Here is a 26,036-nt window from a genome sequence, read left to right on the forward strand (position 1 = left end):
TTTCAACTTGATTGAGTGAAGAGTCACCTGGAAAGAGACTTTCAGTGATCGATCACCTAGTGATCGATCAGGTTGAGAATGTCTCTGTCTTGATCATCTTAATTGGTGTTGGAAGATCCACCGTGAAAATGACCGGTACTGTTCCTGGGTTTTAGGCCCTGGACTGTGTAAGGGCAGAGAGAAAGCTAGCTGAGCACTAAGCACATGTGCATTCGTTGCCTCTCCATCCTCGAATGTGGTTGTGATGCAAGGACGATCCCAAGCCCCCGTTGCCATGGTTTCCCAGCATCCCGGGATTGTGAGCTAAAATAAACCCCTTCTCTCCTAAGTTGCTTTATGCCAGGGTATTTTGTCACAGCAACAAAAAGGAAACAAAAACGGGACGGGGGCATGGAAAGGAGAAGACTCATATATGTCTTATGTAGATTAAGGTGAGAGGACCCTTGGACTTCAGAAGGTCATTCAGAGTTCATATGTGAAATATCCTTGAAGTCGTGATTAAAGAAACGATGTTGGCTGGTAGATGCTTCCCTTCAGGAACCCCATCCCTCCAAATAGTATAGCTGTAAGTCCATAAACGCTGGTCACTTTGCTCGTAAGGGAGCGTGCCTCATTGGTACCTCTTACTATGTTTTCCTGGGGAACGGGGAGATAATGGGCCCGTGTTTGATCTTGGCTGATAATGCCAATGACTCATGTTAGAATAGATGGTTTCTTTACTGAGTTCCATCCAGGCTCAGTCCTAGTTTGGAGAGGATGATCTAAGGGAGTTTAAGGAACAGGCACCAGGGCTTAAGGGTCAGGACTTAGATGACTTGTGGAGTTAGCTCTAAGCAGCTATACTTCTGCTAGTGCTGGTCTGTGACAGACAGTTTTCCCTAGAGCAGTGTCTGCTCACGCAGTGCCTTTCTCTAAAGTACAGAGTGATGCCTATTGGACACCTCAGTCGTCCTGTACCTTAGGGACAGACAGACAGACTGCCCCAGCAAACAATGCACGGAATTCAGCTAACAATAAAGAACAGCCCGTGCGCGTGGCCAGATCGCTTGCTTCCTTCCTGTCCTGCCTGGGGTTTTGAGAAGTTCTTGCTTATGAATTCCACAGGCGATGGGACACAGCTTATAAACTGCCAGAGGATGTTCAGATGGATGTGGGGAGGAAGAGGGAAAGCAGAGACTCCGAGCCAGGGAGCAGATGGCCGGCCTGTGACCTACGAGGGGACGCTCTACCTCTGAAAGTTAAAATGCGACCGTTATTTCTTTTCCTGTGAAGTTTTCAGTAAGGGGTGCCCAGTCTCCAAGGTGGAAAATTCTAGAACTGATAACTTCCCTCAAGGGTCTACCACCCGAAGAGAACATAATGTGTCTCTTGCTCTGAGTCTATGCAGAAAGAACCTGAGAATTTTCTCTGCTCAGCCCCGCGTGTGACCCTTCCCAACTGTGCAGTGTGGTCAGAGCCTAGGGGATTTTGTAGGTTTGTTTTTGGTGTTTTCCCATCGTTCAGTCTTGAGTTTGAGAGACAGCTGTTTTCTGATCTTCTTTTCAAGGAAAGCTTGTTCTGTGGATGGGTTGGAAGGGACCTGGAGGAGTAGAGATGCCTGGCGCTTATGAGGCCTGTCTCTGAATCAACCGAATCCTTTCTTCCCTAAGGGAAGATAGAGCCTTGTTGATCACCTAGTGATGGTTATAGCCCCCAGTCATTGTTTCTTGAAGATACCTAATGTGCTGTGCTTTGGGTAGGCAGAGCTGGCCCTTCATCAGCTCACGGGACCAGCTAAGCCTCTATGTGTTTGTATTTGTAAGGAGTTGTGTTTGCAGCAGAAACAAACTGATCAGATCTCATTCTCTAACCTGCAAAAGTTTATTATCACAAGCAGGGTGAACAGTAAGGGGAAGGGGAAGATTGTGACTGTTTGGTTTATAGGTAGGGGTGTGTGTGTGTGTGTGTGTGTGTGTGTGTGTGTGTGTGTGTGTGTTTCCGAGGAACACTTGCTATGTGTCCATGTGGAGGCCAGAGGTAAATGTGGAGTCTCTTTCACTCCATCTTTTTTTTTTTGAAACAAGGTCTCTCACTAAACCGAGACTTGCTGTTTCAGCTAGACTGGCTAACCAGCGAGTCCGGAAGAGCTGCCCGTCTTCCCTTCCTAGTTCTGGGTCACAGGTGTGTACTACTATGTCCAGGTTTTCTGTCGATACTGGGGTTTTGAACTCAGGTCCCTTGCTTATGCAGTGGTCACTTTACTCATGGGACCATTTCCCCAGCCTCGAGACATTTTTTTTTTTTTAAGAAAATACTTTTATGGCCCTTGAACATATATAGAGCTCCCAAGTGTCACTGATTTCTGAATTGAAGACTTGTAGAGATCATCCCTTGCATTCTGTTACAAAGTTCAGAAGGAAAGGAAGGAAGGAAAAAGAAGGGGATCCTGATACTCCTTTAGTTTTGGTGATACACACATAAAGAATTGGGTGTCGCCAAGTGTGGGCTGTCTACACATGCCAATCCTTTTAAGCTTCATGATGTATTCTCTAGTTAGCTACTGTGTAGTGTCTGTATAGTATACAGCCAAAAGAGGTGTTAATTTAAAATAAGGCTTGGATTCCCCCCACCCCACAGAGTAGAAATAGTGATACACTACTGATATCCACACACCATTGAAGTCAAGTTCCAGGTCCGCATCTCAGTCTTTGCCTTATGTTTTCTTGCTGGCTCGTAGCCCCCCTGTTCATGTCACTTTCCCCATTAGTGGGGAATTCTGGATGATGCCTTTGGAGGTGACTGCATAATGTCATTGGATGGTGAGCTGTCCCATAAGGTAATGAGATGGCACAAGAATTTGACATCTTTTTCTCCGTCTAGTCTCAACAGAGAAGCGCCTCCATAACCCTTGGCATCATTGCATGCCAGACTGCTTGCACTGCGTTCATTCCTTCGCACACTCTGGTTCAAGCCCTGGCAAGGCTGCTTAGCCCCATACATTTCTACTCACCTCTCTGTCCTGCTTCTCATCGCTTTCCCTTGGACTGCCTTTGCCTGCGCCTGAAGTCTGCTATGAGAGGTACTGGCACCCCCTCTTTTTCCTGGCATTGAAAGTTGAACCGAGGACCTTCCTTACATATCCTGAGCAAGCTCCCTGCCACTGAGCAGTATCTCTAGTCTCTTCCACTGATCCCTGTCACTTTATTTGAGGCATTATCTTGCTATGTTGCCTAGTCTGATTTCAAACTCACTCTGTAGTCCAGGCATGTCTTGAATTCCAGAAATCCTCTTGTTTGAGCCTTGGAAGAAGCCAGGTCCATAGGTAGGGTCTCCCTGTGTACTCCAGGCTAGACTTGAACTCACCATCCTTCTGACTTAGCCTCCTGAGCTGTGGAATTGCAAGCATGCATCACCACTTCTGGCCCAGATGCCCTTCTTACATGCTATCTATAGCACCCAGTTGGAAACTTCTAGCACATTTTTTTTTTCAAGTATCTTATTTCTACTCCTTCATGTGATCCTATTAGGTCAAGATCTCTTTTGGTTTTGTGCTTATAACTACAAAATTGGACATAAAACTGGTTATATATATATATATATATATATATATATATATATATATATATATAGAGAGAGAGAGAGTGTTGTTGTTGTTGTTGAAAGAATGAGCATGTCTAAAACAGTTTATGGGGACTGGTGTGGTGGCTAATTGGGTAAAGGGGCTTGCTGTGTAAGCCTCATGACCTGAGTTCAATCCCCAGAACCCATGCAAAGAAGGAGGAAACATTGCCCTCTGTCCCTCCCTCCAGATGCATACAATGGCACACATGCGTGCGCGCATACACACACACACACACACACACACACACACACACCCCAAATCAAATAAAATAGAACATGTTAAAAAAATTACAGATGCGTGCGGCTTTGGGGCTGGTGCTGTCTTGGGCTCCAGGACTCAGCCCAGATAGATGTTCATGAGGGTGGTGCCTGTTTGCAGCAAGGCCGGCTATAGTAGGGACTTTAGGCGTTTTTGTCTGCAGAGAGAACAGTGTGCAGTTTTAACATTCCTCTTGTGAATACAGATTCTTGAGTTGTCCATGAGAGGCCCTGATATGGTTCCCAGACCGACTTTCTGCTTCTTGTTAAGTGAATGGAAGGCCTTTCTTACCATTTGCTTCTCCCCACTACCAGCACACAGTGACTCCCGCCTGCTTTTGTAAGACAGGGAAACAGATCACAGATCAATTCTGGCTGTTGTCTCTGGAGAGGGAGAGGAAGATGTATGGGTCCGGCTTTGGGCTGGACCTTTCTCTGTTCTCCCCTCCTCTTTTCTCAGCACTTCTCCTTGCTCCCTCTTTCTGCCTTTAATTGTAAGTCCAAGTAGAACCAGAACTAAAACTCCTAGTTACTTCCTGTTCTGAGTAGTAGAACATATACATCTTTGGATACATAAATAAATAAATATATATGTACATATGGGCATTCATACAACCATACTGCCTTTGGCCTGTTATGACAGCCCTACACAGAGACCTGCACAGAGACTGTTTCTTTTCTTTTTTTTTAAAGATTTATTTATTATTATATGTAAGTACACTGTAGCTGTCTTCAGACACACCAGAGGAGGGAGTCAGATCTTGTTACGGATGGTTGTGAGCCACCGTGTGGTTGCTGGGATTTGAACTCTGGACCTTCGGAAGAGCAGTCGGGTGCTCTTACCCACTGAGCCATCTCACCAGCCCGAGACTGTTTCTTTAGCAAGATATATGGCGGTTATTCTAAATCCTTCTTGTTTTGTGGACCAGAATGTAGCCAAAGAACATGGGCTGTGGAAAGTGGCCCCAGTGATGCAGATGAGTTGGACAGACACTCAAGGAATTCCTGTGATATGCTAGGTATTGCAATTGCCAATGTCACTGTGACAAATACTTGACACAAACAACTTGAGGGAAGAAACGTTTGTTAGGGCCTGGGGTTTCAGAAGTGTCATGGTTGGAACTGTGTGACAGGGCAGAGCAGTTTGGATTGCTGTAGCTGGGAACCAGAGAGCAGGAATGTGGGGCTGGGGCTCACAGCCTATGGGATGTTGCTGCCTGAATCCAGGATGGGTTTTCCCTTCAATCTGATGCTCCCTAGAGACACAACCTCACGGGTGCACCTGACGGGGTGCTTAGACGTCTTCCAGGTGCTTCTGAGCACTGCCAGTTTGACAATCAAGATTAACCCTGGCACAAGGGGAAGTGAAGGGCCTCTGGTTTAAGAGGCTGGCTGTGGAACATGGCCAAGGTAGTGCCATTGGCCCTCAGAGAACTCATTTAACGTCATGAAACTTCTCCTTTCATCGAACTTCCTGTTTCCTAACTGCAAAATGAGGATGGTAGGCACCATCGTAGGCCAAGAACTTCCACCAAATTCTATCTGGCAGACATCTGTATATTTCAGGGCAGTTGCTTCCGCCCTGCCTGACCTCCTCTGGTGAGGAGGTGCCCCCTCCTCTGGTTTCTGCTGTGGTGTTTTCCCTCCGTTTTTTCAGGCCTCATTTACCTATGCCAGGATCTATGCCAGGTGCACCATGTACTTGCTGTTTAATTAACCAACAAGGACTTTGAATGGCCAAGTACCGTACCTGTCACATTGTTATTACAAGGACTCGATCAAGGAGACAAATGTAAAAGGGAGGGTGTTTCGAGGTCCTTTGAGGATATCCTGGCATACCCAATTCCAATTTTAATGTCAGTGTGATGACTTTTGGTCATGGCTACTGATCTACTGCCCCAGGTAATAAAATCTATTGAGGGCAGGGAAGATGTACATGCGTTTAATCTGGAGCTCAGAACGGTCAGGGCATGGTTTCATCGGTGACCAAAGCTCACAGGAGTTGTTTTACGCCTGTTTTCTACAGTTCACACGGCGGTACCTTCTTCCTCCTGGCTTTCTGTCCCCTTGTAGAGAGAATAGTTTCTGATTATCTTAGGATTTCTTTTTCTGTTCTGATTTTATCTCATTCATTTAAAGAGAATGATATGCATCGTTGTATTGGGGTTCTCTAGAGAAAGAGAGCCAGTAAATTTTATGCATGTATTCATTCATGTATCAATTAATTAATTAAGATGCATTAGCTCACATGACAGTGGAGGATGAGGGGGTGTGTCCTGTGATCTTCTGCTGTCCTCAGGCAGGCGCCCCAGGAAAGCCAGTTGTCACAGTTAAGTCACAGTCTGAAGGCCTGGTTCCTCAGGTTGCTGGGGACTAGCAGATGAGAGGAGCTATCCATCCCGACTCACACTGTGGAGTAGGAGGGCAAAGGCCAGAACTCACGGATTCTTCCTTCCTTTTTCTGCTTTGTGTTTCCCCAGCCTCGAGGGACTGGTTCATGCTGTCCTCACGAGGAAGGGCCTCACCCCTGAGTCCACAGCTTCAGATGGCTGAGATTACCAGGAAATAGCCTCAGAGAAGAATGCTGAGATAATAGGAACCTCGTGATCCAGGAAAGAGTATATGCAGAATTAACACAGGTATTAATGACACCTGAATGGAAAGTAATGTTCTGGCCTTCTGTGAGTGGATGAGTGTGTGTGTGTGTGTGTGTGTGTGTGTGTGTGTGGGGTGTGTATGTGTATACGCACATGTGCACGTGCACACACACACAGGAGTAAGAACTTTAAAACAATCAGAATGTGTAGGAAGGAAAGATCTAACTTGATCATCAGTTTTTCCTTACCCAGGTCTTCGACTCTCTTGAAATAAAGGGTAGATCGTTGTGTGTAGGCTTCTTGTTTGTGTAAGTTAGAGTACTTTATGAATGAGTGAAGGGTTGAATAAAGGACATGACTGACTTCTTCCCACAGACTCTTTTTCTACGTAGGTCCCCTACACCAGGAGACACTCACTCCTCTTTCGGACAGACTTGCTACCAAGTTCACACATAGCATGTTAAATGGCTTTAATGCTTCTCATGTCTATAAATAGGTGCTTTTAAAAATGGGGCCACTGTGGGACCTGACCATTCTTGTCACTCTCCTTTCTCTTCCCGTAGGGAAATGGCACATTTATAAAGAGTATGTGAGATCTGATGCTTTGTGTCTTTCACAGGCCGCCTATCAGAGCGAGAGTGACAAGGCAGCTCTTAGGTGCAGACTTGCTTGTGGTATTGGGCGTTTTTTTTGTTGTTTTGTTTTTTGTCAGCTTGACACAAGCCAGTGTCATTTCACAAGAGAGAACCTCAATTAAGAAAGTGTTCTCATTAGATTGTCCTCTAGGCAGGCCTGTGGGGCATTTCCCTGATTGATGTAGAAGAACCTAGCATCCTGGGAGTGGTACCATGGCTAGACACATGGTCCTGGGGTGTTGAAGCAGTCCTTCTCCATGGCCTTTGTTTAGTTTCTGCTCCAGATTCTTGCCCACTTGAGCCAAGTTCTGTTTCGAGTTCCTGCCTTGGTGTCTCTGAATGATGTGCCTAAGTGACTGATTGTAACCTGCAAACCAGATAAACCCCTTGTCTTCAAGTTGGTCAATGTTTTATCACAGCAGTAGGAAGCAAACTAAGGCTCCAACGAGCAGCTCACAGTCCTGCTGGCCTCTATCATTCTGACATGAATGTCAGCACACACCTCCTCACGGTGGTACTCTTCCGCATGTTCTTTGACATTCGTGCAATGCTATTAGCCTGGCTGGGAGTCGAGCCTCGCTGTGCCCTTGGTTAAGCCATTTCCCGGTGTCTTAGACTTTATTTGTAAAGTTGAGAGATGAGCCTCCCAGTTCTCTGGCTGTAAGGGCATTTTGACCTCTGAAAGGATGTGGGTGAAGTTTTAATCTTTCATACCTTCCTTCAAAGGAACATCCAGGTCATGTCAGTTATGACTCAGAATACCCTGCGGCGCTCTGGTTCTTGTAGAAATAAAGAACTTATACTTTAAGAGGCAGCCCATCAACTTAATTCAAACTTAGGAACAATAAACTAAAAGCCAATGTAACATATAATTTACCACTATTGTGTTTTTGTTTATGTTTCCCTCTGAGAGGGGGGTCTCATGTAGCCCAGGCTGGCCTTGAGTGTAGCTGAGGATGACGCTGACCTTCCGAATCTCTTACCACTACTGCCTGAGTGCTGGAATTAGAGGTGTTTACCTGCACGGCTAGTTTATGTAGTATTATGGCTCAAATCAGGGCATTGTGAATTCTAGGCAAGCACTCTGAATTAGCTGCATCTTCAGCTCATTTCTGTAACCCAGACTAGCCTCCATTTCATAAGAGTCCATTTGCCTCAGCCTTACCCAAAAGTCTGGGATTATAATCATAAACTACCACACCTAACATTTTGTCCTCTGTATTTCCCCCATTCCCCTACACCCTTTCTTTCTGTCTTTTGTTTGTTTGTTTGTTTGTTTGTTTCTCTGTGTAGCACTGGCTGTCCTGGAACTCACTCTGTAGACCAGGCTGGCCTCGGACTCAGAAATCCGCCTGCCTCTGCCTCCCCTCCCAATTAAAGGGAGATTAAAGATGTGCGCCACCACTGCCCAGCCGCTGCACCCTTTCTAAGCTGCTTCTGGTAGTACAGGAATTTTGCTTGCTTGCTTGATTTTTTTGGCTAAGAACCTTTCCCTCCCTATGTGCAGCTCCTGACATCATCTTCCAGGGTCCATATTACATGTTCAGTCAGGGCAGGAAGTACTCCGGATTGATTTCTTGCAGCCAGTGATTAACTTCCTCCATTGAGGACTTGTTTAAGGGGAAGAACCCACAGCTTGTTAAAATGATTGCCTATCCCTGTCTCACCTTCCTGCAGCAGAGAGATCTGCTTAGAACCTAATTAGAGCATATCGCAGTGGCGTTCCTTGATGGCCTCCTCCTCCTGTACTCTGCCCACATCTATACTCTCACACCTATAGCAGTCAGTTCCTGCTCATGGCAGGGAATGGCCACAGAGAAGGCTCCTTTAAGGGTTTCACTCTTTCTCCTCCACCCTGCAGTCTTTGTTTGCTCTCCTCCTTATGTAATGTTCTTTAAAGTCTTTGAGAGCTGGGGATATAGCTGAGCTTGATAGCACTTGCAAGAATTCTTGGGGCTCTGGGTTCGATTCTCAGCACTTCAGAAACACAAGGCAAAGAACAGCACAGGTTACTTTTGGATCCTGAGATAGATATATGGGAAATTGGGGTACTTTAAAGCCACTGTAGACTGGTCAGAGCTTCCTGGTAGCATTGGCAAAGAGAGCCTTTTGGGAGATACTTTCCTGCATCCCATGGAAATGAATTTTCTTCCTATTAAAGATAAGGCTGATGTCCCTACCATGTACATAGGTGTTGATGATGGCCATTTGTCGCCACCTGACCTCCTTAGCAGCTGGAACACCCTCTAGCTCACTGGGTGCATTTGCTTTTTAGGGTAGTTTTTGTTTAATTTGTATATTGAGTGGTATACACAGTCCTACATTTATTTATTTTATATATGTGAGTACAATGTATCTATCTTCAGACACACCAGAAGGGGGCATCAGATCTCATTGCAGATGGTTGTGAGCCACCACGTGTTTGCTGGGAATTGAACTCGGGACCTCTCGAAAAAAGCAGTCAGTGCTCTTAACCATTTGAGTCGTCTCTCCAGCCCCCATCGTCCTGCTTTCTTTGTTCTCCATTATCTGAACAATTTGTCTTTCCTAGCTTTTTGGCAAATATAGACAAAGTTTAAGTTAGCTATTTATACTTACTAAAATGTCATGCCGTTTCTTCTGTGGTTCTTGGTTTTGTTTGTTTGTCTATTTTTGTTAGGTATCCAGTGACCTGTGGGATGCTCAGGAAAGCAGGAGATAGGACTGGAAGCTTCTGATCATGGATGGAGCTCCATTCTATCCATGGGCAACAGATCGCTGGCCAATGAGCAAATTTTTGGTGCATATTTTTTGTTTACATTCATTGTGTCAGCTAATTGTTTTCTTTTAAAGTATAATTCAACTAAGAGAGAAAGTGTAAACTCATTATATACTAACTGAATTTACCTAGGTTTTTGTTTTGTTTTGTGACCCCAGACTGTGACAGTTTTAGGCTCCGATGTCTATTCCACTAGCTCACACGACTTTCTCATCAGTTTGTGGTCCATGACTGGAGAGAGGAAGGGAGCGTGCCTGTCTCAGGACTTCTTGTTAAGTGTGGCTTTACTTTCTGTTCCCTTGCGTCTCAGGAAACTTAGAGCAGACTGTGGGTCTGAATTTAGAGTTTGTTTTCCTGGAAATGTCACTAGACTATAAACTCAGAAACAGTAAACTCAGAAACAGATTGCCCCGAGAAAAATTCCCTAACGAGTTGTTATTTCTCCTCTTATGTCACCTTTTCTCTCGTAAGATTCTGTCTCATAACATAACTTCATGGTGTCCTAAAACTTCCTAGCTAGAAACAGTCTCTTAGGAAAGGAGTTGATAATTAATTCAGTGGCTGCACATTACCATGTGGACGGATGAAAGGACAGACATCTGTCATGGACATTGCCAGATGGGTCAGAAGTTGTCCATGGTGGTTGGTCCTGCATGGAGGGAGTTTTAGGAATGATGTGACAAATTGATTTTATCTGTGCTTCTGTTAATGCAAAATAACCTTGTTTACACAATACCATTGTTAGCATCATATGTACCCCGAGTGCTTTCACCAACTAAACAGTAACAACAGGTGACAACTGGGTCTTTTTCTTATCTGCAGATAGATCGGTTCTAACAATCTGTGGTCTCTCATCTCCAGTGGGGTTTTTTTCCCCTTTGGTTTTTTCCAGACAGGGTTTGTCTGTATAGCCCTGGCTGTCCTGGAACTCACTCTGTAGGCCAGGCTGGCCTGTAGGAACTCAGAAATTCTCCTGCCTCTGCCTCCCAAGTGCTGGGATTAAAGGCGTGTGCCACCACGCCCAGCTTCTCTAGTAGTTTTTGAATTGTTGCTATTTGATAAGTCAAATGAGCATGTAGTTTCATTTATTATTTCTTAAGAAAAGGTTTTATTCAGTGTGTGTTTTGTGTATGTGTGCCATAGGAGTGGGGAGAGAATGAATGAATGAATGAATGAATGAATGAATGAATTGGAGCCTTGTGTGCTGTTGTTTGCTTTTAGAGGTTGGAGAACAAATTTTATGGACCAAATGTTCTCTTTCCACTTTAAAACAATTATATTATTAATTTGTCTCCCTTGCTCTGCTCTGTCCGCTCCTTCCCTCCCTCCACTTCTCCCCCCCCCACCCCCGCTCCCTTAGCTTCTTCCCTCTCACCACTTCTCCCCCCCCACCCCCTCCCTCTGCTCCCTCCGCTCCTTCCCTCTCTCCACTTCTCCCCCCCTGCTCCCTCCGCTCCTTCCCTCTCACCACTTTTCCCCCCCCTCACCCCCCATGTAGGCATCCATGTATCCCCTTCTGGTTGTTTTTGAGGCAGAGTCTCTTGCTGTTTCTGCTCCTATACTGCATACAAGAGTTCCCTGCTGCTTCACCTTCTGCCTTCTCTCTCACAGTAGGGATGCTGGGAATAAGATGACACACACTAGCCACTGCATCTAGCTTTTAAATGTAGGTACCATGAGTTAAATGTATCTGGTCAGGATTGAATAGCATGCGCTTCTACCCGTGAGGACATCTTGCTGGCCCAAACAGCTTGTTTTAGTTAATTTTAAGACATCCTTTTTCCCCCCTCTGAATTTTTGCTAATGAAGTTTTTCCATCCTGAGACAAATACTTTTCGTTTTTACTATTTAGCTTCACAATGTTTATTAAACATTTCCACATATATTCAAAAGCAGTAAGAGTGACAGAGCATTTTCCACACTTATCACTCAGCTTTGACAGTTACTAGTGCGTGATTAATCTTGCCCTATGCCTTTCCACCCTTTGCAAACCTCCACCAACCTGCTATTTTATAGTACTATATAAATCCCTTGTAATTCCACATATAAACACTTAAATATGCCTTTCACATCCTTTAAAAACAAACAAAATGCCATCATTAAAACTAACAAAGCTAAGAGTAATTTCTTCATATTATCTAATTACTACCTAGAGTTCAAATGTAGCATCTAGAAGGTACAGATGATGCAACTAGCAAAATGTAGCCTGTAAGTTTCAACTTGCACACGAAGATAAGTGAAATTAAAACACAGTTTGCTAATGACCAGGGCTCTCAGAGAAGCACACTGGGTCATGTAAGTATGACCTTGGTCACAGTGGCTGCTACTCTCCATAGCATGTCCCAAGAAGGGGTCTAAGAAGGGAGCATGAGAGCTGAGGACAGCTAAGAAGGTGGCACTTGCTGTTTGGAGGTTGGCCTGTCATTTGTGTTGGCAAACTTTCCTCCTCGTTAGTGCAGAGAGCCATCACCACTGCTTGGTGATCTTTGTGCTAATTCATGGTTGAGTTGTGTATCAGTTAAACCTCTTGGATATTTAAATATCCAACTTCCTTCTTGGGTATTTAAAATAAATAAATAAATAAATAATAATAATAATAATAATAATAGAAGCTGAACAACCAGGATTCCTTTCATAAGACACCAACCCCATAGGGCACAACTCTTATGTGCCTGTGAGAAGAAAGGCTAGTTTCTCAAGACATCTTCCTTTTTGGATTTGGGGCACTTCCTGATTCTTTCTGGGTAAAAGTGACATTTCCCTCCTTTCTCGTGACTTTTAATACTTCTTCTCTGGGTGAGAACCAGGAAGTAGGAAGTGAGCATCTAAAACCCAACACTGCATTTTCTCACGCACGTGAATGTTTCTGTGGCCGGTGAAGGGAAGGGAGGGTCCACAAGAAAGCTGGTCGTTATCAAATCTAATTTAAATGCAGTAGCAAATAGCAGTAGAGTCTCGTCTTAATCTTTTCTATAGTGAAGATGAAATGGGGTATTATGCTTGTATAATTGAACGAAAGTAGACGATTCCAGCCTTTGTCTTCTCAGCACTGAGAGGAGAATGTGAAAGAAGAGTCCTCACGTGTACATGGAGCCTTCTCAGCCCTTCTCCAAACACAACCAGCCACAGTCAGAGTAAATGTTTGCAGAGTCCACAGTGGAAGCTTTTGTTGATTGTCATATTTTTCAACTTACAAGAAAGTCTTCAGATACCGTATTCATCGCTGACATCTACCCGAAGTATAATTAATTCCTCTGTGTTTGTTATCTTCGATGACTCCTGCTTGTGTAATCTGTGCAGCTATGATGCTTCCTCATTTGTCTGTGCCTTGCCAGCCCCAGTGATCCTGTGCTCATTCACCAGCTACCGTTGGGGTTTTCTTCCCAGCAGGTGGACAGAACCTTAAAGAAGATTCACTTTGTCTTTGACATCTTAGTTCCTCTATGGCCGGAGCTTCCAAGGGTAGACCAGATAACTATTTCTATCAGCCTGCCAGGAATTCATCATTGTGTCTCTTAGGAAACCTTTTGTGCCTTTCAGAGACCATTTTCACACCTTGATTTGTCAAAGGCTGTGTGAGATATGATCACAATGGTACACAGATTTCTTATCAAAAATGTAGTCTCCCTCAATTCACAGTGCCTCTGATACTTACGAAGAAATTGGACTTATTTAGTGTGGGGGTATAGGGGTGGAGGGATGCCTAGGTATATAGAGATCAGAGGATAATGTGCCAGTTTTTCCTTCCAGTATGTAAGTCCTGGAGATTAAACTCAGTTTACCAGATGTGGCTGCAAATGTTTTACCCAGTGAGGCATCTGTACACACCATACTTAATGTTTAAATTTGCCAGTGATTTATTGAGACAAGGGTCTTGTTCTGAAGCCCAGACTAGCCTGGAGCTCATCATGTACCTCAGGCTAGCCTTGCTCCTTTCACTGTTTTTGCTTCTTAAATGTTAGGATTGTACATGTGTGCCAGCAGTTCCAACACAACTTAAAGGGTCAGGAGGGCGGGATACACTCACATAATCCTGGGCAATCAATTCCTCTAGCCGAGATCTTTACATAGGAAAAATCGTTAAATTAATGAAACACTTTTGGACAAAGGAGACCATGATTCTCATTGCTGTGAACCCGTGAGTACACACATTCCTGCATTTAGACATTTTGGAATATTGTCGACAAAGGACAGCACGGCAGCTGTGCTTCTCGACTTTAAGGAGTTTGCAGCCTGGTTGAGATAAGAGGCTGTGTATAAGATAAGCCATGGTACAAAGCAATATGGGATCAGTGTGGAAAACTGAAGGACTTGAAAAGATAGAGAGAGGGTTCTTTAAGTTAGGGTACAGTGAGGAGGGTAGGAAGAATGACTTAAACTTATGAAGAGAGTTCTGTGTGATAACTGCTGATCACACGTTCTGTAGGTGTTCACTCATTTGATCTTTGTGTGATAATGTGTCAGCCAGGCAAAACAGAGCTCTGAAACTAAGCAAGGATATAGTCAGCACATCCAGGGGATGCTGGGGCCTCTGTCAGGTTCTGGGTGCCCGACTCTAGAACCACAGTCATTTTAATGCCTAAGAAGCCTGGGAAGACTTGAGCAAAGGGAAGCTTTAACCAAAGAAAGCAAACCATGCCCTGAAGCAAAGGCTACAGGGAAATATTAAAGGGTGTGGCTTGGACTTGATCCCAATAAGTAGTTGGAGAACCAGTGAATGAACTTGGAAAGAAAATGTCATGATTACCTTGAGGGGACAGAAGTCACCATGTGTTGTGTGGCAGCCACTGGGATTAGACCTTGGGCTTTCTGATCATTTCTGCTCACTCTGTCCTGTGTGCTGTCCCTTTGACTTTCAGTTAGCTCCTTCCCCCTTGGTCTTGTGGGATCAGTAACTCCCAGTGCTCAGTGACCAAGGAAATAGGTGCACACTGTCTCTTTGGTTATTGGGGCTTTCTGAATAACTCTCAGGACCCCAAGACCCTATTGCAGAAGCTTCCATGAAAAGTAGAAGGTAAAACAGCATAGTCTCCCTTTCAGGATCTCTGGATTTGATGTAGAACAAACAAATAACTCAGATTTCAGGGCATCCTTAGGAATCCAGAAGGATGGTAACACATGGAGACACTACTAGGATAGTGATGGCCTGTTGTCCTAACAGGTTCTCATTTAGTCCCTAGGGGCTGACTAGAAGGATCTCTGTCAACTAATGAAGACTGTGCTTAGGGGCAGGCTAGGTCTGTAGCCATTATTTTCCACTTCAGAGTGATTAATTCGTGATTTCAGTGCAAGCCCCAAATCAATGTGTAACACTGGAGGTGGCACAAAGAAGCCAATGTTCAATATTAAGGTACACAGGGCGCCTGAAGAAAACAAGAAAGACAAGGAGCAAAGGTTAGTTGCTACATCTGTTTCTTTTTTTAAACAAAGAAAATAGGTGATGAAGAAATGTTTTGGCAAGATCTCGGGAAAATCTCTTACAAGGAAGCAGGTCCAGGCAGGGAAAGTTCCAGAAGAGTTGGTTAGATTGTGAAGAACATTTCAAAGTCGGCAAGTAGAGGGAAGCGTTTGTGTCCTCGAAGGTTCAGGGACACTGTCCCATTTTTCTAAAAGCTTTATGTTGTGTAGAGGATCTCTATAGAGGCCAGAATCAATAGAGACCTGGGCCGAGGTGGGCAGGGCTTGGATTAGAAACTTTCTGAAGCATGTTTTGAATAGTTCATGACACCATATGGCTCTTACTGCTTTAAAATTTATTATTATTTGTGTGTCTGATGTGTGTACGAATGCGTGTGGCCCAGTGTATATGAGGACATCAGAGGACTTCATTTGTGAGTTGGTCTTTTCCTTCTGCTTTGGCTTTGAGGTAGGGTTTCTTCTTTCTGCCATGTTGAGTATTCCAGGAAGAGTTGGCTGGGAGCCTGCAGCTGATTGTCCTGTCTCTGCCTCCCGTCTATCTCGCTGTCGGAATGTTGGGATTTCAGATGAGCACCGCCACATTCCTAGCTTTCTTGGATGGATCCGGCACATACCATTATGTTTACCTGGCAAGTCCTTTTTACCATCTTGCTGGTCCCATTCACTGGAGCCTTTTAAGTTTCGTTTATAATAATGAACTTTTTGAAATAGGGCCTTTCTAAGTAGACCATCCTGGCTTGGAACTTCAGTCTCCTCTCCTCCTCTTCCAGTGTGATGGGATTACAAGTGTGCATGCCTCTTGTCTAGGCATACTTTATTGTAAACCCTGGCTAGTTTATCTCTGGTCTTATATGGGAGAAAGATGTGAATTTACTGACCTCCTGACAGAAATATTCACTGTTAGGCTAACAAGCAAAATTACTAGGCGAGGCTACCGTTTGCTGTTTGGGTGCTAACATTTTGCCTTTTTTTTTAAGAGGAAAATTAAGTGGCCCCCACTGAACTTTTATGTTAGCAGCTTAGTTTGACAGTGTTTGGAGGAACAGCAGCGGTGCCTGTGGGGGGCACAGGTCTATCTCGCACAATGTTTCTCCTGTCCCCACCACGAGGTGTGTTCTCTCCACGGCAATTTGTCCTCCCCTGGGACAGTTGGAACTTCTCCCTTGTCTCCTTTGCTTTTCTCTAACATCTGCTCACCCCCTCTCTAGGGCCCACCATGCAAACCTCAGTGCTTGGCATACCTCCTAGGGAAGGTAGGACTGATTGATTTTCATATACATACAAGCGCAGGATGAGTGTTCTTACCAGGAGCCGAGAACACACAGTGTCACAGGCCAGATTCATGATGCCATTTGGGAAGGTTCAGCATACTTATGGATGAAACTAAGGCTGGACCCTAAGGGCTATGATCTAAGGCAACTGAGATGTGTTTGGTAGCATCCTAAGCTCAGGGTACCTCTGTGAGAAAGAGGCAGCTGTGTGGACAGAGGGTTTGTACAGTAGCTCCCTTTCAACTGGTCATCCAGTCACAGGCTGGTGAGTAAATTAGTTAATGTTAGGGGACACACACACACACACACACACACACACACAGACACACATGTGTAACACTGTGTTACAATATCTGTAAATTTATTTTTAATATTGGGCTTTTACACCAAGAATTGGATCTGTGATAGTTTTACTTCATAATTTTACTTAGTATGAAATATTTTGATAAGCAACTTTTCAGTCAGTTCCAACTGCCATAATGGTCATAATATGAGGTGTCATATCAATAGAATTCATTTTTCTCTCTTCCGAAGATTGGAAGTCTAGCATGGTCAGTCGCTGGTCAGGGCCCTCCCCGGAGCCATAGACTACTTCCTTCTCCCTGTGTCCTCACGTTGCAGGTAGGGGAGGGCTCCCCAATGTCTTGTTGTAAAAGTGTACAATGAAAGTTCCACCCTCATAGCTGTTCCCTTTCCAGAGGCTCTGCCTTCCAGTGACATCATGTTGAGCTGCACATGACAGTGTTATGGTGGCACACAGATCTCCCCGACCCCCAGACACAAAGCTAGGCTTTTGCTAATAACTTAGGTCTGACTAGAGAGTGGTCTTCCCACACCTTTTTCCTGGACATCTCTCTTCCCACTTCTCCTTCCCCGCCCCCATTCAAACTTTTCCCCCCATTTATATATAATTCTAAAATGGGCAACTTAAAAAATATAGAACATATACATAAAAAGGCATGTGCAACATATATTTCATTTTAGTTGTCCTCACATTGTATAAAAATTGCACCAGACCCCCGTGTATACATTTCTGTGCCTTATTTTTTTCCATTGTTAAGTTCCTCTTTGTTGCTTCCCATCACTGTGGCTCGCTTACCTGTTTGCACTGCTCTGTTTGTGAGCATGCTCAGCCTATTCTTTTATATAACTGTTGATGGGCGGGCGTTCAGCTTGGTAGTAGGTTTTGGCTGTTTTGTTGTATTCACATATACACATATGTTCGTGTGTCCACGTAAGGGGCCTTTTTTGTACCTGTGGGTGCATCACTGGAAAGCAGCAGTGATCCTGAGCCCCAGGAGGGATCTGGGAAGCCCAGCAGAGACAGATCTTTAGTGCTTATTTCAGCCTGGTGTGAAGAAGCTCGTGAACTTTGTAGCTGAGACTCTTTCTGAAGTGCTTCTGTTTCTCCTCTTAACTTGCAAGACTTCTTCAGTGCTTAGAAGACAGCTGTGTGTATACAGCAGGTGCTTATTCTAAACACGGATTTCGGTGCCACCCGTGCTTGTGGACGTCATGTGATGTTAAAGTTCTCGAACCTAAAGCTGTGCCCTGTCTTATCATCGTTTATTCTCCTTGTGAAATAGGTCAGATCTTTGCATCGCTCTGTGTAGTATCTCCTATGAACTAGGCAGACACAGTCTTAATAAGGCTGGCTTCCTGCTCTTTTGTGAGCTAAGCAGTGCATGATGGTACATTTGTAACCCCAGAACTTGGCAGGCCAAATGAGACAGATAAGGACTTGAAAACAAGCCCGGGCCACTTGAGACTCAGACAAACAAACAAATCCTCCTTTCTTTAAAAAGATGTATTTTCTTTTTAATTATGCACACACACACACACACACACACACACACGCCTTTGTGTGAGTATTGTGGTATATGCACAGGCACCTATGGAATCCAGAAGAGAGTATTCGATCCCCTAGAACTGGAGTTCCAGGTGGTTGTGAGCCGCCTGATGTGGGTTCTGGGAACTAAACTTTGGTCCTCTGGAAGAGCAGTGTGCACGCTTCACTGCTAAGCTGTCTCCTGACCCAAGAAGCATCCTTTTGATCCAGTCAGAAGAGGATATGATCAAGTGGAAGATGTGTCATGCTGTGTGCTCTACCAATAGGTCACTGGGACAGAAAGGCTTTCTGGGAAGAAAGTGAGGTGCTAGTATGAGATCTGATAATTGGAGGAATGTGAACTCACAGATAGCGAAGGGAGGCAGGTACGGTAGAGCATTTTAGAGATGTAAGAGGCAGGGGAACGTGGCACACCTAGGTTATAGTGTGTGACTGATATTGAGTAGAACATGACACATGCCATTAAGTAGGCATAGCCAAGGTGATCCAAATGGCATTCTTGAGTCTGTGTCTCTTCAGTTTGGGGGTTTATAGATCAACCAGAGTCATTTTACTCATTTCCAGCGTCTGTTTCATAACTTGATCTTTTAGGTCAGGGACACTCCTCACACCCATTCCCTCTGGGTCATCCCCGCTGGTTACAAGGGCAGGTGTGACATATGCCACAGCAGGGGAAGATACCAGGGACTTCTGGTCCTCATCAGCCCGTCTGGATAGATTCAGGAATAGTCTGTGTGTCGTGGAGAAGTGTCCTTCTCTCCAGAGACTAGACTGAAGTGACTCCACGGTAGGGTGGCAACACTATGTGCTAGGGAGGTTCCGCTGCCCACTTCTGGGATCTTTTAGACCCAGCAATTTCCTCACTCTCTCTGTCCCCAGCTGCTTCTATCTATTTGCTTTCTAGTGACGAAAACACTTGGGGGGCCGCGGGATGGCTGCCTCACCCACATGCATCCCTGACCATCTGTTCTCGGATGCTCTACGGCGAGTAGAGGACTGAGGTTTCCAGGGAAGAGGACCAGAGAGGCCTGGTGGACAGCAGGAGTCTCTCTTTACAGAGAAAACAGCCAGTCCTCTGTGGCCAATTCTTCCTCTAACTAGAGAGATTATACAGCCTCTGCACACGTGAGTGCACACACTTGGGGAGATGGGATGGAGCTGTACCAAATAAAAACTTTATTGAAATGGATAATTGTAGAAAAATGCATTGCATTATCTCACGGTACAATACAGTGTTATATTGTGGATGGCTTTGGGGAAATCTTTATTTTAGGTTTGTCTTTTTTAGATATCTTTTTTTTTTTTTGTATTCTTGTACCTTCCCAGACTAAGGTTAAGAACACACAGCCTGAAATCTGTTAGCCCTGTGCTTGAGCGCCTTCCTCTGCAGTGTTTTTAGCTCACACAGTTTCCTCATTCTACAATGGGTCACTAATAACACCCAGCTTTCAGACTGGGTTATTAGGAAAGCTATGTGAGATGCAATGCATATTAACTATTTCATAATAGCTTTTTATGGATTTTGGAACTAATTTCTTCTTCTTCTTCTTCTTCTTCTTCTTCTTCTTCTTCTTCTTCTTCTTCTTCTTCTTCTTCTTCTCCTTCTCCTTCTCCTTCTCCTCCTCCTCCTCCTCCTCCTCCTCCTCCTCCTCCCTCCCCCTCCCCCTCCTCCTCCTCTTCTTCTTCTTCCTCTTCCTCCTTCTTCTTTAAATGAAATGTTTACCCTCTAGGATGGGGCAGTCAAAGAGATGGACATTTGAGAACCAATGGACCCTTCTGTAGTGTTCCCCTGGGTTTCCTGCTGGTTTGTTCAGAGGTCAAGTGGAAGGGTGGCAAGCCGAGACTGAAGGAACACTTTTCTCTGAACAAGGCCGTCCCTCTCTTTCAGAGCACAACCTTAACAAACTGGGTCTCTACAAACCCTTGTTCTCTGCCTGGCTCTGTCTCTGCGGGTTGTATACTTCTGTCTGCTTCTGTGTTTAGCTCTGCACAGTTGGATTCGTTTATCCACATGCACTATGTGCTTGTGTCATGGCTGTCTTTACATGACATGTTCCTGCTTGTACACTAAATAAGGTGGCCTCTGCTCTCCCTGGACAAATGCTGCCTTACATATCTCTAAGGAGCTGAGGTGATTGGAGCCTCCAATCATTAGGTACCAGGCTACGCCCCTGCTCTGCTTCTCCTAGATTGATGTGTGATTTTTAAAAAGGGGCAGGAGCTTGTCACATAATAGTGACATGTGTGTGACACTTGGTGTGTCTTATCTCTGTAACATCTGTATCGAGAGTATTATTCAAGACTGTGAAAAGGTGCTGAAACATTAGACGTGAGAAGCATTTACATTTCTGGTAGTTTGTGTGTGTGTGTGTGTGTGTGTGTGTGTGTATGTCACACTTAAGATGGTGCTGGCTACCTTTTTGATGGTATTATTAAATCCATACCCAGTTCACAAAAATGCTAAGAAAGTCAGTGTGATTTGAGGAGATTTTAAAAGATCTGAAGTAGGAATCTCTCTCTCTCTCTCTTATGTAATTTAGCATTTTTAGACTTAAATAAGAAGGTGGGGAATGCGGGGTGAGGGTTGGAATATGGGCAACACCAGAGATGTGTGTAGAAAGTTAGAGACAAGAATTTTGGGATAGCAATGGAAGCTGTGGCATTGGAGGATTTGGGGTTCTTGAGAATTAGTGGGAATTCTTCCTGCAGGCACTGGGGTTGGCCTGCGTTCTGTCTAATGTCCTTGAATTGTGCTCCAGTTGAACTAAGTTGTTCTCTACAGACTTGCCCAACTGTACGCTCGTGGTAGGATGTGGGGTGAGGTAAACAAGCTGGAGACAGATCGGTCTAGTTAGGGTGGCCTGCTCCTGGAAAGGATGTCTTTCTTCTCAGTCTTGTCATATCTGATGGGTTCTGTGACACATGGAGCCAGATCCCGAGACAGTTGGGGCAGCCACCTTTATGATGTTGTTACCTAGCTACCCTGGGGAGTATGTTTGAGTTCTTGTGGCTGCTCTTTCTCCTTCTCACCAGTCACCTGTGCTGGAGAACCAGGAGAACAATTGTGGGGGGATCCTAAATGCTCCCCTTGTGACCCAACACCCTACCCATGGATTCAGAAAGCTTTAGAGTCTCATGTTCATCAACTCCTTACCAGTGACATCTTTCACCAACTCATGGGACATTAGAATTAAAAGACCTTTGACATCTTTGTAGTCTAGAGTTGAACTCTTTCACTTCAGAGATGGTGACTCGGAAGGCCTTGCAGGCATGAAAGCAATACATGATAAGTAGAAAACAATATTGTTTTTACTGCTTGTCATAGGTTCCTCAACTAGGGTCTTATAAGTTACACAGGTGAACAAGACAAAAAGAAAAATACTATTTAACTTCCTTGTCTCACATAGCCTAGGTTCACTTAAAACTTTCGATGTAGCTAAGGCTGACCTTGAACTTGTGATTCTCCTGTCTGCATCCCATCTCTAAAGTTCTGGGATTTTAGTAAGCATATAGCAAATAGAGATTGAGAAATGGTCGACCACGGGACAGGGAAATTCCCAGTGATATGGGACTCAGGGGCACAAAGGGGATTTTTAATTTTAGTTTGGTTTTTGGTGTATGTCACTTGTCACTCTCTGACATTGATTTTAGGTTTTTACATGTTTGTCTCTCCTCTCCTCTCCTCCCCTCTCCTCCCCTCTCCTCCCCTCCCCTCCCCTCTCCTCCCCTCCCCTCCCCTCCCCTCCCCTCCCCTCCCCTCCCCTCCCTCCCCTCCCCTCTCCTTCTTTCTTTTTTTTCCGAGACAGGGTTTCTCTGTATAGCCCTGGCTGTCCTGGAACTCACTTTGTAGACCAGGCTGGCTTCGAACTCAGAAATCTGCCTGCCTCTGCCTCCCAAGTGCTGGGATTAAAGGCGTGTGCCACCATGCCTGGCTATGTTTGTCTTTTCTCGATACTCATCTCCTGTTAGTGTAGGAAGTTGAGGACAGGTAACCCTCTGTGTTGTGGTTCCCTGGAGTAAGTAGAGACTCACATTGCTACCTAGTGAAAGACGTCATTTGTCACATGGTCTCATAATCAGCCCAGCACATAGTAGATGATCATAAAGGTTCCCCAGCCTGGTGAAAACTTGGGAACAGTGACTAGTTCTTACATCATTGTGACTGGCACATGATTACTCCTCAGTGTTTGTTGGCTAGATTGACATGAGTTAATAGAGAAATCGTAGCGCTCCCACCTACCCCCCTCTGCAAATGTTTGCTACATCTAAGTGAACAGGCTTCCTTGCTGCCTTTTTCCCCAGACCTCAACTGGTGAATCGGCAGTGAGTAATGTTGGGCTCATCTCCGAGGCAGTGGGGACAGTGCTTTATCTCTGTTGCCACAATTCTGCCGAAATTTCTTAGAAACCGTCTCCAACGTCAAAGACTTGTTAGGGGGTCACAGACAGATGTCACACCAACCAACGAGACGCGTGGACCTACTTGAGAATTCTCCCATTCGTAGCTGCTCCTTATTGGAAATGCTTCCCTGGCTGAGCGTCCTTAGTGATGGCTGTGGACAGCTGACCAGGCAGGTACAAGAGAACATTTTTACTGTTAAGTTCTAATTATCTGTTCTTAGTTCCTTCCCTGTTGCAGTGGCACCCTTTAGGCTAAATCTACGAGAACGGTAGTAAGTGTAGAAGTCAGTGTGTGTGTGTGTGTGTGTGTGTGTGTGTGTGTGTGTTTAAGTGTGTCTCATATGTGCTGTATCTGTATTCTGAACATCCACAGCAGTGTTAGTTTTCTATTGTGGCATGACAAGTTACCAGGAAAGTAATTAGTGAAAATAACACGTTTTTATTTTGTTTTCTGTGGTCCCCTGGACTAGGTATATAGTTCGCATGGGTCCTGTGTGTAGGATTTCACAAAGCTGTTAATTAGTGTGTCAGCTGGGGCTCTGGTCTCATCCGAGGCTTGACGGGCAAAGGCTTTAGTTCACTGGAGGAATTTAGTGCCTTGTGGTTTTCGGACAGGAGATTTCATTTTTTGATTTCTAAGTCTGTCTCTCTCTCTCTCTCTCTCTCTCTCTCTCTGTGTGTGTGTGTGTGTGTGTGTTGTGTTTATGTGTATGTGTAGGTGCATGTATGTAGGGGTCCATGGAAGCAGAGGTCACCCTCAAGTGTCATTTGTCAGGAACTGTTCACATTGTCTTTTGAGACAGGGAGCCTGCTGACTGAATAGGGTAGGTGGTAGCTTGGGTGGCCGGCGAGCCCAGGGATTATCTTGTCTCTTCTTCCTAGTGATGACTCATCACTAGGCCTAGCCTTTTACGTTTGTGCTGGGATCATAGTCTGGTCTTCAGGCTTCTGGAGTTAAGTGCTTTACTGTCTGAGGGTCTTCCTAGCGCTGGGTTTCATTTTCCCTCTAGCTATTAGATTGGAAGCTCCCTGTAATTTCTTACCCATATGGGCCTTCCAACCTGACACCCTACAGTAGCGAGCTGGTTCCTCAGATGTTCCAGGCAGGGTTGGGTCTTCTTGTGGCTCAGAATTCCTTACAGGCATGACCTCAGTCTCCCCCTGTAGGGAGCATCAAGATTCCAAACTTCTAAATGAGTTGTCTGGTGTCGAAAAGTACCTGGTAACAGAAGAAGACTACGGGTTGACGTCTGTACCCTCAGTATCCAGAAGGCAGAGGCAGGATTGTTTTCTGAGGCCAGCGTAAGTTATATAGAGCAAGGCTGCCTCAGAAAGCAAAAGGACCAGAAAGATAATAAAAAGAGCTCTTGATAGCAAAAATAAACATTTACTAAAGGTGTCCCACACAGGCTTCATTCCCCACACAGCCCCTGCGTTAGGTACTATTACTAAGCAGATAGAGCCATTCGAGGGCTCTTCTCATAATGACTTAATGTCACCTGGCTTCCACTTTGTTCGTTTTCTTTCTCAGATTCCTAAGGTGCTGCCCAAGTCTTATTCTAAAAGTTTGCCCCTTTAAAAGCACATAAATAAAATGAAGGGAGAGCCTCCGATAACGTGTAGAGCAAAGTGGGGGAAAAAAAAAACCTAAATAAAAAACCCCAGAATGGGTTGGGTGGAGGAGGTATGTCTGCTGTGCAAGAACTTAGGAGGCTGACACAGGAGGATGCTGTGAATTCAACACTAGTCTGGTCTGTATAGCAAGTGCTAGGCCAGACAGAGCTACAAAGCAAGAGCCTCACTCAGAAACCAGCCGAACAAAAGATCCCCCTGCAGACATTAGCAGGATCTACATGTGATGATGGTACTTTTATCACATATGTGAGTTCCCCAAAGTTAGTAGAATACATCACTGGCCTTGTTTAAAATATAATTTTTAATTAAGCAATATCCATTTTCTTATTTCATAAAACATGAATAATATGGGCAAGGCAGAATTTTTGTTTACTTAATCTCCCTAAGCTGTAAAACCATCTGTAGGTGGATCTCGAGAGATATATAAATTTTGAATTTTATATAAAATTTATTATGAAATTCACATTTTTGAGTAAAAAAAAAAAAAAGTCCGCCCCTGTTTTGTGTATATGTATTTTCTTCCATATTTTCAGAAACCTAGAGAACTGTGCTTAAAGGTGCTTTACAATCTGTAAGTATGGGGACAAATAAAACACAGATTGATTTAGTGGCTGGTAAACTCTTGGATGCTGCTTTGAGGACAGCCTTTTTGCCATAAGGTGGAGAGGAATAGGCTTCCCCAGCTGGCAGGACCTCCGAGCATGGGAGGTCTGCCCTCTGCGTTTGCTAGTGAGGACTCAAAGGTACAGCCAGGACAGAATTTGACTTCATCCACTTAGCAGTCATGAGCTGGTCTTCTCGGAACTCATTGTTGGCTGGGAAGCCTTCCTGAACTCCGTGCTATCTTTGCTCCAATTCTAAACCTCTGGTTTTTTTCTGTTTGTTGTTTTATGAACCACAGTCCATGTCAGTCCATCACTGATTTGTTTTAAGTCCCCTTTGGTCCCCTTTCTGGGCCCAGCCTCGGGGCTGGATCCTGTATGCTTAGTACTAGTAGACTTGAAGGAAGAATATGTAAATGTATTTCTCAGACTTGGTTCCCTGTGTGGCAGATGGAGCTTCCAGTCCTTAGTTCCGTGACTTCTATCGTAAGGTTTCCTCGTTCCGTAATCTTATATTTGGTCCACTGTATTATTATTTTTCATAACTCCCTGTTCCCACTTTGTCATTTGTGTTTGACCAGCAGCCTTTATGTATTTTTTTTTTTACTATTCCACTAATTGTGGTAGAACATACACAACATGAAATAAACAGTTTTAACAGTTTTTGAGTAAATAACTCAGTGGCATTAGGTAGAGTCACACTGTTGACAACCATTACTGCCATCTGTCTCCAGGACATTGATGTCTTTCCCAATGGAAACTGTCCTCACTAAACCCAAACTCTCCCTTCTTCTTCCAGCTCCCTGTACCTCCTTTCTGTCTCTGTGAATGGTTGATCTCACTTAAGAGAAACGCAAAAGCATTTGTCCTTCCATGGCTGGCTTATTTCACTTAGTGTAATGTTAAAACGTCGTATCGTGCTGGAAAGCCATTCCTCTTTAAATCAGCCATTTTCTTAAAGCGTCTAGAAAGTACCACATAAGTGTTTGGTGCCTGCAGAGCCAGAAGAGGCT

General features: G+C 44.6%; 1 protein-coding gene across 4 annotated transcripts in view; it reads left to right on the forward strand.

Annotated features, from left to right (window-relative positions):
* Etv6 (ets variant 6) overlaps window positions 1-26,036 on the forward strand; it is a 234,459-nt gene that overhangs the window by 24,269 nt on the left and 184,154 nt on the right. For 2 of the 4 annotated variants that reach the window (NM_001303102.1, XM_011241206.3), the window contains exon 2: window positions 6,339-6,497. The exons of the other annotated variants lie outside the window; for them this stretch is intronic. The gene's annotated coding sequence lies outside the window, so the exon portion shown is untranslated. The remainder of the gene's footprint in view (window positions 1-6,338; window positions 6,498-26,036) is intronic. 4 annotated transcript variants of the gene reach the window in all.

This window comes from Mus musculus, chromosome 6, assembly GCF_000001635.26.
Source record: "Mus musculus strain C57BL/6J chromosome 6, GRCm38.p6 C57BL/6J".
NCBI lineage: Eukaryota > Metazoa > Chordata > Mammalia > Rodentia > Muridae > Mus > Mus musculus.